This window comes from Triticum dicoccoides, chromosome 6B (assembly GCF_002162155.2).
Source record: "Triticum dicoccoides isolate Atlit2015 ecotype Zavitan chromosome 6B, WEW_v2.0, whole genome shotgun sequence".
Lineage (NCBI taxonomy): Eukaryota > Viridiplantae > Streptophyta > Magnoliopsida > Poales > Poaceae > Triticum > Triticum dicoccoides.
This window is the reverse complement of record NC_041391.1, coordinates 334,137,087-334,147,639: the sequence shown is the minus strand read 5'-3', so window position 1 is coordinate 334,147,639 and position 10,553 is coordinate 334,137,087. Positions and strand designations below refer to the sequence as shown.

Below are 10,553 nucleotides of genomic sequence, written 5' to 3'. Positions count from 1 at the left end.
TGTAATCGGTTTTTCCCTTTCCTCTTATGGCTCTCTTAAATGGGTTCTACATATCTGTTATGGTGAAAATAGAAGAAGAAAATATCAACCAAGCATATCTAAGATAACACCATGATTCATACACACGTGTTACATCTGGAATTGAATGGAACCACTAATCTTTCATCTTTCTCTCAAAGGGAACCTTCACTTCCTTCTCTACGCTCTCACCAATACCATCACCAAGTTTCCTCACACCAACATATGAGTGGCATCATCATACTCATCACCAAGATCATCATGTGAATCAATGGCATCATCATACTCATCGTCTGGATACCAACACCAAGGATGATAAATAGATAGTGATACACTTGGCCTTAGGTCAATAACAAATCTCTCATACAAATAGGCAGGTGACTGCCGAAAACAAAAGCAATACAATACTAAAACTGAGATATAGGAAGGAACAAGGAAACATGGATTTTGATAAAGACGAACCATTTTGGTACGACAAGTAGATAAGCGTGTAGTTATCTACAGAGAATAATTTGGATAGTCATATGTTGTACAATACATATTAGAAAACCAGAATATGATACATTGTTTCAAAGGGAGATGACAGCGAACACACTTGTTGAAGCTTTATTGCTATTTGCTAAGCTTAGTTTGCAGGATGTGTATACAGAATCAACCAACCGCTTGTCTGTCGACACAAACAAAACAGATACATCATCTACTACCATACCCTTGCTAAGGTTGGAGCTTCATTTGAAGAAGGGGAGGCCTATAGAGAAAAAACGGGATCATTGTCCTTATGCTTTAACCAAGCCCTTTTTCTGTGAAAAAATGTAAAGTGAAAAGCTAGATCAGCAAGCAAAGAAAGAACAAGGAAAAGAACAAGGCACATCCAAAACAGAGAAACCCAAGGTAGGGCGCAAACCAATGTGATAGGAATTTGTGAAGCTACACCAGAAGAAATAAATACATGCAAGCTTCACAACAGCCCATGGATTTGATATACCGATCAAAAAGTGGTTATATTTATGCATCCACTCACAACCATTGGCGAGACCTAGGTACAGAACCATCATGACACGAAAGGGAAAACTCAAATCTAAAAAGAAGTAACGTGATTTGAAAAGGCAGTTAATACCAGAGTACCACTTCTCGTACTCAAATTGAAAAACCAGCACAACTGACTATTACACAACCACCTGTGAGACTCACTGCACTATTTTGTAACTATGGGTAAGTTTAAGATCCACCAACTTGTAACGCCAAAACAAAACGAATTTTAGAGTACCACTTCAAGCAGAAGCAAAGGATGGAATCCAAATGAGAGAAGGAAAAATGGTGTGGACCCAAAGAGAAGAACCCTTGCAAGCATTTCAGGGGCAAATAAATATAGGCCTGGCAAAGCGGTAGAAGCCCAGCGTGCAGGATGCACACAACATACCTGATGCACAAGGTCACTATACTGATGGCACTCGTGTTAATAGGAGTATCTTCATGTGTATGGCATATCCTTGTTATGACATCAATAATCAATGACAAACGACATAAGCTTCCTGAAATTGATGATATGATGAAATCAGTTTGCGTAGTACTCCCTCCGTCCGGAAATACTTGTCGTAGAAATGGATGAAAATGAATGCATTTAGAACAAAAATACGTCTAGATACATCCATCTCTCCGACGAGTATTTCCGAACGGAGGGAGTACTACAGTAGGCAATCACACCATAACTGAATTTATCACAAACAGAAAACATTGTTTGGTACTCCCTCCTTCCAAAATTTTTGGGCATATTAGATTTTACATGCAGTCCCATAATGCAGGGCATGTAGTTAGCTACGTTTTTGGAAATAAAAAAGGCGGTCGGTCCTCTGGTGCCGTTAGCACCCAAATCGTGCACGCCTTCCTTTTTTTCTCCAATTGTGTATGGCTCCCTCGTACGATGGCTCGCGTAACTAACAGTGCGCTAATTTTCGTGCTAATACCTAATACGCCCAAGATTTTGGGAAGTAGGGAGTACTTGATAGTGCTCCCAAGTTGGTGTAATCAAGCAAGTACATGGATGAGCTCTTGCAATATTTTCTCTAAAAAAATCATATACAATTATATAATCACGAAAATGCATGTTTATCAATAAATCAACATTACGTCATACTTGTTCCTCTTGCAACTGAATTCCATATGAATTATTCTCTTACAACATATCAAGGCAACATAGTCTATCAGGCATATGAGAGTGGCATTCTCGTAATCAACTAAGCACAAGGTTGAGCTCTTGTAAATATGATAAATTGTCAGTGACAACGTGTGAATATTCCATGAGAAGCTACAACTATTGCATGAGGTAATCAACTAACACAGATACTCAGCCATTCCAGTTATAAAATATATCTCACGAGATCTACACTTCCACATGCATATAGAAATATATGTCTAACCACAGAAAATGTACGCACCAGTTTAGCCTACACAGAGTAATAGTAAGTTACTAACAACAAAGAATAACAGAGTAAAAAAAGCAAGATCTAGCGTCAACCATTAGTCCTTAAAGGTTTAATTACTAAACAGTAAAAATATAGAGTTTGAAATGATTTGATAACAAGTCAGTCCAAAACAGGGGGAAAATATTACACTTTCACGGCATGATAGTCTATGTATACAAAAGGACCTATTAGTTTCTAGATAACAGAGCATGAATTTAAATGAAAGAATTATATGATTCGCCTGTCACTGAATAAAAAAGATCACATCTGGATAAACACCTTAAAATGTCTCTAAATCAGGTCGTTTAGAGAAGAATAAAATCTTGCGCTACTGCAGATATATTTAATCTAGCACTGACCCTGGTCAAAACCATGAAAATCCTCTCAAAATCCCCATATGTTGAGTTTCAGAAGTAACAAAGAAAGAGGCCTGCAAAGGCAGAAAAATCCACAACAAAAAAACTAATCTTCTGTACCTAACGCCAAAGAAATAACACAAATCATTAGATTAATCAACCTTTGCCCTGAATAACAAAGTTCATCAGAAGCCCATGCTGAAAAAGTGAAGAATTCATCTAAAAAACAAAAAATCAAGAATACTCAAATATTTGCCCAATCATGGTAACACAAAAAGTGCAAGCAACATTTCAAAACAGAAAGTGCATATCTAGCAACCATGGTTTTTAACTTCACGCGGATCTACATGTATAAGACTGAAAAACAAATATAACTCCCCTTTAAATTATCAAATAGCATGGAGAGCAATGTAACATATCATACTTATAGATATAGATAAGTACGAGAAGCACCTGACTAATGAGTTCCACGACCATTGTTCTTGCAATCTCTATTTGATTCCAATTCCCACTAAGTCGTATTTTTCTTTCTGTGGAAAGATCACCTTCGGGGAGATGATGCGGGATTAACTACAAAAAAGAATATTATTTTTCATTTTGAAATGAATAAAAACATCCATGCATATAATCATAGCACTAACCTGAATGCCAGCCCCAGACTTAGTTTCTAAAGCTCAATGGTCTCACCTCCCTCCCCAATGAGCATCCGAGCCTACATATTATGATAAAAGGAAATATATCAGAGATCTTAAGTATGTTTTATAGCCGAGATATTTTTTTAAGGATGACCTTCTCATTTGGGAGATGATTAAAAACATCCATGCATATAGTCATAGCACTATCCTGAATGCCAGTCCCAGACTTAGTTTCTAAAAGCTCAATGGTATCACCTCCCTCCCCAATGAGCAACCCAGCCTACATATTATGATAAAAGGAAATATATCAGACAACTTAAGTATGTTTTATAGCTGAGATATTTCTTTAAGGATGACCTTCTCATTTGGGACATGGATGTCCACTTGCTCAGCATCAGATTGTGAAGTCCCAAATCTTCTAGCAGCAGTGTAGATGAATCACCTACATCAACCAAAGAAAGGATATGATTTAATTTGGATCAGCTTCGTCCTATTCCACAATCTGGACTTTAGCATCTGAGGTGATCTGCAGGCATCTGATAGTTTCTGCAGATTTACCAATCAAAACACCCACATACAATACACTTCTTCCACAGTTAGCTGACAGCTTAGCTAAACAAAAATAGAGAACTGGTCTGAAAGTGGATGTCAGCAAGTCGGTTCTGACTTCTGAGACTAATATGAAATGCACGTACTCCACAACCTCTACTACCTCACTACATTGCAAGTTAAACAAAGACAAACCATGATTTTATAATCTGAAGCGGCCACTTCTGGCTCGTTCATACCCAGGAAGAGATGTTCTTGGACCTGTTATTAGTAGAAGATGGTGGAGGCTTACTTTGGCTGGTGTGGGCGAGTGGCTGCGACGTTCCTCGGCGGCGACAGAAATGCAAAGGTGGGGCTCCATTCGCTGGCCACAGACTTTCTCGTCCCATCCTCTATGGTCGGGCTGGTGAAGAGAGAGCAGACGAGGCGAGTGAGGCCGACGGCGGCGAATGGCCACTGGCCGACGGCGCCATCCCCACGGATGTTCCCCGCGCTACGATCGCTCACATGCTCCTTCCCCGCTGTTGCTTGCCTTCCTCGCCGGCCTCCTACTTCCCCTTGTCGTCCGCATCCTACCGAGAAGACCCCGCCGCCGCTACTCTCCCACCACGATGACCTACATCCGATCTGGATCGACGGTGACATGGAAGCGGACAGGAAGAGGCAAGCGGTGGAGAAGGCCGGCGGTGGGATCGACGACGACATGGTAGAGGAGAGGAGTAGGCGAGTGGAGAGACGAGGCCGGCGGCTGCGGGCGAGGAGAGGATCGTGGGGATCGAGGGAGAGGTGCGGCGGCTCGTGGGGGTCGAGGGAAGGGAGAAAGCGGGCTAGGGTTAGTTTGGCGGCTGGGGTGGGAGTGGGGCGAGACGCGGGTGATTGGGTGCGGGCGCCACGAGCTGATGGGGCAAAACCACCTGCACCTGAAAACGGGCAACCCAGCCAACCAACGTGCAACGCGAGCCCACCAGTCATTGGACAATAAAAATGACTGCGATGTGAAAACTAAGTTTAACTGATGCGAAGATCAACAGTCCAGACGCACGAAAAAAACAGATCCAACGGCCGACAAAAGGCCGAATCGGGGGAGCCTTCTGGAGGTGAGTTGGCTAGCATCATTATTGTTTTAAATGTTGAGTCATCACCCTTCTTATTAAAAAGCACCCGCTGAAGAGCACACTGTCATTTGCATTCATTATTATTGGTTTATATTGGGTATGACTTGAATGGATCTCTTTTACCATGAATTACAATGTTTAATCAGTCATTGATCTTTGAAGGTGATCTGCATTTATGTTTTGCGGTCTCAGAAAGGGCTAGCGAGATATCATTTTGTTATATCATGATATGATTGTTTTGAGAAAGTGTCGTCATCCGAGTTTCACTATTATGGCTCGCTAGCTGATTATGCTATTGATATGAGTAATCGTGAGACTTAAGTGTTATTGTGAGTATGGTTAGTTCATAATATTTGCTGAAACTTGAATGTTGTCTTTTCATGTTTACAACAACAAAAGCAAGCAGAGTTTGTAAAAGTTTTTTCTTTATCACTTTCAGTTTATCAACTGAATTGCTTGAGGACAAGCAAAGGTTTAAGCTTGGGGAGTTGATACGTCTCCAATGTATCTATTTTTCCAAACACTTTTGCCCTTGTTTTGGACTCTAACTTGCATTATTTGAATGAAACTAACCCGGACTGACGCTGTTTTCAGCAGAACTGCCAAGATGTTGTTTTATGTGTAGAAAAGAAAAGTTCCCGGAATGTCCTGGAAATCCATGGAGGCACTTTTTAGAATTAATAAGAATTTCTGGGCGAAAGAAATACACCAGGGGGCCCACACCCTGTCCACGAGATAGGGGGGTGCCCCCCTTATAGGGCGCGCCCCCCTATCTCGTGGGCCCCCTTGTGTATTTAGAGTCCGTTCGGGGCCGCCGCCAAGCCCTAATCTTTCTCGGGAGGGCTGATCTAGAGTCCGTTCGGGGCTCCGGAGAGGGGGATTCATCGCTGTCGTCATCACCAATTTCATCCTCCATCACCTCCGGAGAGGGGGATTCATCCTCCATCACCAATTTCATGATGCTCACTGTCGTGCGTGAGTAATTCCATCGTAGGCTTGCTGGACGATGATGGGTTGTATGAGATTTACCATGTAGTCAAGTTAGTTTTGTTAGGGTTTGATCACTAGTATCCACTATGTTCTAAGATTGATGTTGTTATGACTTTGCTATGCTTAATGCTTGTCACTAGGGCCCGAGTGCCATGATTTCAGATCTGAACCTATTATGTTTTCATGAATATATGTGTGTTCTTGATCCTATCTTGCAAGTCTATAGTCACCTATTATGTGTTATGATCCGACAACCCCGAAGTGACAATAATCGGGATGCTTCTCGGTGATGATCGTAGCTTGAGGAGTTCATGTATTCACTATATGCTAATGCTTTGTTCCGGTTCTCTATTAAAAGGAGGTCTTAATATCCCTTAGTTTCCGCTAGGACCCCGCTGTCACGGGAGGGTTGGACAAAAGATGTCATGCAAGTTCTTTTCCATAAGCACGTATGACTATTTACGGAATACATGCCTACGTTACATTGATAAACTGGAGCTAGTTCTGTGTCACCCTATGTTATAGCTATTACATGAGAAATCGCATCCGGCATAATTATCTATCACTGATCCATTGCCTACGAGCTTTTCATATATTGTTCTTCGTTTATTTACTTTTCCGTTACTACTGTGACAACTACTACAAAAACCCAAAAACTATTATCTTTACTTTTGCTACCGTTACATTTATTATCATACTACTTTGCTACTAAATACTTTGCTGCAGATACTAATTTATCTAGGTGTGGTTGAATTGACAACTCAACTGCTAATACTCAAGAATATTTTTTGGCTCCCCTTGTGTTGAATCAATAAATTTGGGTTGAATACTTTACCCTCGAAAGCTGTTGCGATCCCCTACACTTGTGGGTTATCATATATCTACTTAATGAAACATAAGTCTGAAACATTTGAAAAGTTCAAAGAATTTCAAAGTGAAGTTGAAAATCATCGTAACAAGAAAATAAAGTTTCTATGATCTGATCGTGGAGGAGAATATTTGAGTTAAGAGTTTGGCCTACATTTGAAACAATGCAGAATAGTTTCGCAACTCACACCACCCGGAACACCACAGCTTAATGGTGTGTCTGAACGTCGAAATCGTACTTTACTAGATATGGTGAGATCTATGATGTATCTTACTGATTTACCGCTATCATTTTGGGATTATGCTTTAGAGATGGCCGCATTCACGTTAAATAGGGCACCATCAAAATCCGTTGAGACGACGCCTTATGAACTATGGTTTGGCAAGAAACCAAAGTTGTCGTTTCTTAAAGTTTGGGGCTGTGATGCTTATGTGAAAAAGCTTCAACCTGATAAGCTAACCCAAATCGGAGAAATGTGTCTCCATAGGATACCCAAAGGAAACTGTTGGGTACACCTTCTATCACAGATCCGAAGGCAAGACATTTGTTGCCAAGAATGGATCCTTTCTAGAGAAAGAGTTTCTCTCGGAAGAAGTGAGTGGGAGGAAAGTAGAACGTGATGACGTAACTGTACCTGCTCCCTTATTGGAAAACAGTTCATCACAGAAACCGGTTCCTATGACGACTACACCAATTAGTGAGGAATCTAATGATGATGATCATGAAACTTCAGATCAAGTTACTACCGAACCTCATAGGTCGACCAGAGTAAGATCCGCACCAGAGTGGTACGGTAATCCTATTCTGGAGGTCATGTTACTTGACCATGGCGAACCTACGAACTATGAGGAAGCGATGATGAGCCCAGATTCCGCAAAATGGCTTGAGGCCATGAAATCTGAGATGGGATCCATGTATGAGAACAAAGTGTGGATTTTGGTTGACTTGCCCGATGATCGGCAAGCCATCGAGAATAAATGGATCTTCAAGAAGAAGACTGACGCTGATGGTAATGTTACTGTCTACAAAGCTCGACTTGTTGCAAAGGGTTTTCGACAAGTTCAAGGGGTTGACTACGATGAGACTTTCTCACCCGTAGCGATGCTTAAGTCTGTCCGAATCATGTGAGCAATTACCGCATTTTATGATTATGAAATTTGGCAAATGGATGTCAAAACTGCATTCCTGAATGGATTTCTGGAAGAAGAGTTGTATATGATGCAGCCAGAATGTTTGTCGGTCCAAAGGCTGCTAACAAAGTGTGCAAGCTCCAGCGATCTATTTATGAACTGGTGCAAGCCTCTTGGAGTTGGAATAAACGCTTTGATAGTGTGATTAAAGCATATGATTTTATACAGACTTTTGGACAAGCCTGTATTTACAAGAAAGTGAGTGGGAGCTCTGTAGCATTTCTAATATTATATGTGGACGACATATTATTGATTGGAAATTATATAGAATTTCTGGATAGCGTAAAAGGATACTTCAATAAAAGTTTTTCAATGAAAGACATCGGTGAAGCTGCTTATATATTGGGCATCAAGATCTATAGAGATAGATCAAGACGCTTAATTGGACTTTCCAAAGTACATACCTTGATAAAGTTTTGAAGAAGTTCAAAATGGATCAAGCTAAGAAAGGGTTCTTGCCTGTAATACGAGGTGTGAAATTGAGTTAGACTCAATGCCCGACCACTGCAGAAGATAGAGAGAAAATGAAAGACGTTCCCTATGCTTCAGCCATAGGCTCTATCATGTATGCAATGTTGTGTACCAAACCTGATGTGTGCCTTGCTATTAGTTTAGCAAGGAGGTACCAAAGTAATCCAGGAGTGGATCACTGGACAACGGTCAAGAACATCCTGAAATACCTGAAAAGGACTAAGGATATGTTTCTCGTTTATGGAGGTGACAAAGAGCTAGTCGTAAATGGTTACGTCGATGCAAGCTTTGACACTGATCCGGACGATTCTAAATTGCAAACCGGATACATGTTTATATTGAACGGTGGAGCTATCAGTTTGTGCAGTTCTAAACAAAGCGTCGTGGCGGGATCTACATGTGAAGTGGAGTACATCGCTGCTTCGGAAGTAGCAAATGAAGGAGTCTGGATGAAGGAGTTCATATCCGATCTAGGTGTCATACCTAGTGCATCGGGTCCAATGAAAATCTTTTGTGACAATACTCGTGCAATTGCCTTAGCAAAGGAATCCAGATTTCACAAGAGAACCAAGTGCATCAAGAGACGCTTCCATTCCATCCATGACCAAGTACAGGCGGGGGACATAGAGATTTGCAAGATACATACGGATCTGAATGTTGCAGACCCGTTGACAAAGCCTCTTCCACAAGCAAAACATGATCAGCACCAAGGCTCCATGGGTGTTAGATTCATTACTGTGTAATCTAGATTATTGACTCTAGTGCAAGTGGGAGACTGAAGGAAATATGCCCTAGAGGCAATAATAAAGTTATTATTTATTTCCTCATATCATGATAAATGTTTATTATTCATGCTAGAATTGCATTACTCGAAAACATAATACATGTGTGAATATATAGACAAACATAGTGTCACTAGTATGCCTCTACTTGACTAGCTCGTGAATCAAAGATCGTTAAGTTTCCTGACCATAGACATGATTTGTCATTTGATTAACGGGGTCACATCATTAGGAGAATGATGTGATTGACTTGACCCATTCCGTTAGCTTAGCACTTGATCGTTTAGTATGTTGCTATTGCTTTCTTCATGACATATACATGTTCCTATGACTATGAGAGTATGTAACTCCCGCTTACCGGAGGAACACTTTGTGTGCTACCAAACGTCACAACGTAACTGGGTGATTATAAAGGGGATCTACAGGTGTCTCCAAAGGTACTTGTTAAGTTGACATATTTCGAGGTTAGGATTTGTCACTCCGATTGTCGGAGAGGTATCTCTGGGCCCTCTCGGTAATGCACATCACTATAAGCCTTGCAAGCAATGTAGCTAATGAGTTAGTTATGGGATGATGCGTTACATAACGAGTAAAGAGACTTGTCGGTAATGAGATTGAATTAGGTATTGAGATACCGACGATCGAATCTCGGGCAAGTAACATACCGATGACAAAGGGAACAACGTATGTTGTTATGCGGTTTGACCGATAAATATCTTCGTAGAATATGTGGGAGCCAATATGAGCATCCAGGTTCCGCTATTAGTTATTGACCGGAGACATGTCTCGGTCATGTCTACATAGTTCTCGAACCCGTAGGGTCCGCACGCTTAAAGTTAGATGATGGTTATATTATGAGTTTATGTGTTTTGATGTACCGAAGGTAGTTCGGAGTCCCGGATGTGATCATGGACATGACAAGGAGTCTCGAAATGGTCGATACATAAAGATCGATATATTGGACGACTATATTTGGACACCGAAATGGTTACGGCTGAGATTGGGACAATACCGGAGCTCCGGGAGGTTATCGGAACCCCCTGGGAGGTATATGGGCCTTAATGGGCTTTAGTGAAAAGGAGGGGAAAGGAGAAAGGGAGCCCCCCCCCAAGCCCAA

At 41.2% G+C, this 10,553-nt stretch overlaps 1 long non-coding RNA gene across 3 annotated transcripts; it reads right to left on the bottom strand.

Annotated features, from left to right (window-relative positions):
* Positions 1-439: 439 nt before the first annotated feature.
* Positions 440-4,900, bottom strand: LOC119322093. Of its 3 annotated transcripts, none has more exons than XR_005155411.1 (7): positions 4,313-4,900; positions 3,829-3,913; positions 3,626-3,751; positions 3,478-3,548; positions 3,290-3,406; positions 1,439-2,956; positions 440-818 (listed from the first exon to the last, which is right to left on the bottom strand). It is a non-coding gene; the product is annotated as an uncharacterized LOC119322093 (long non-coding RNA). The 3 variants fall into 3 exon arrangements; XR_005155410.1 differs by having other exon boundaries at positions 1,439-1,550; XR_005155409.1 differs by having other exon boundaries at positions 1,439-3,406.
* Between the last annotated feature and the right edge of the window lie 5,653 nt (positions 4,901-10,553).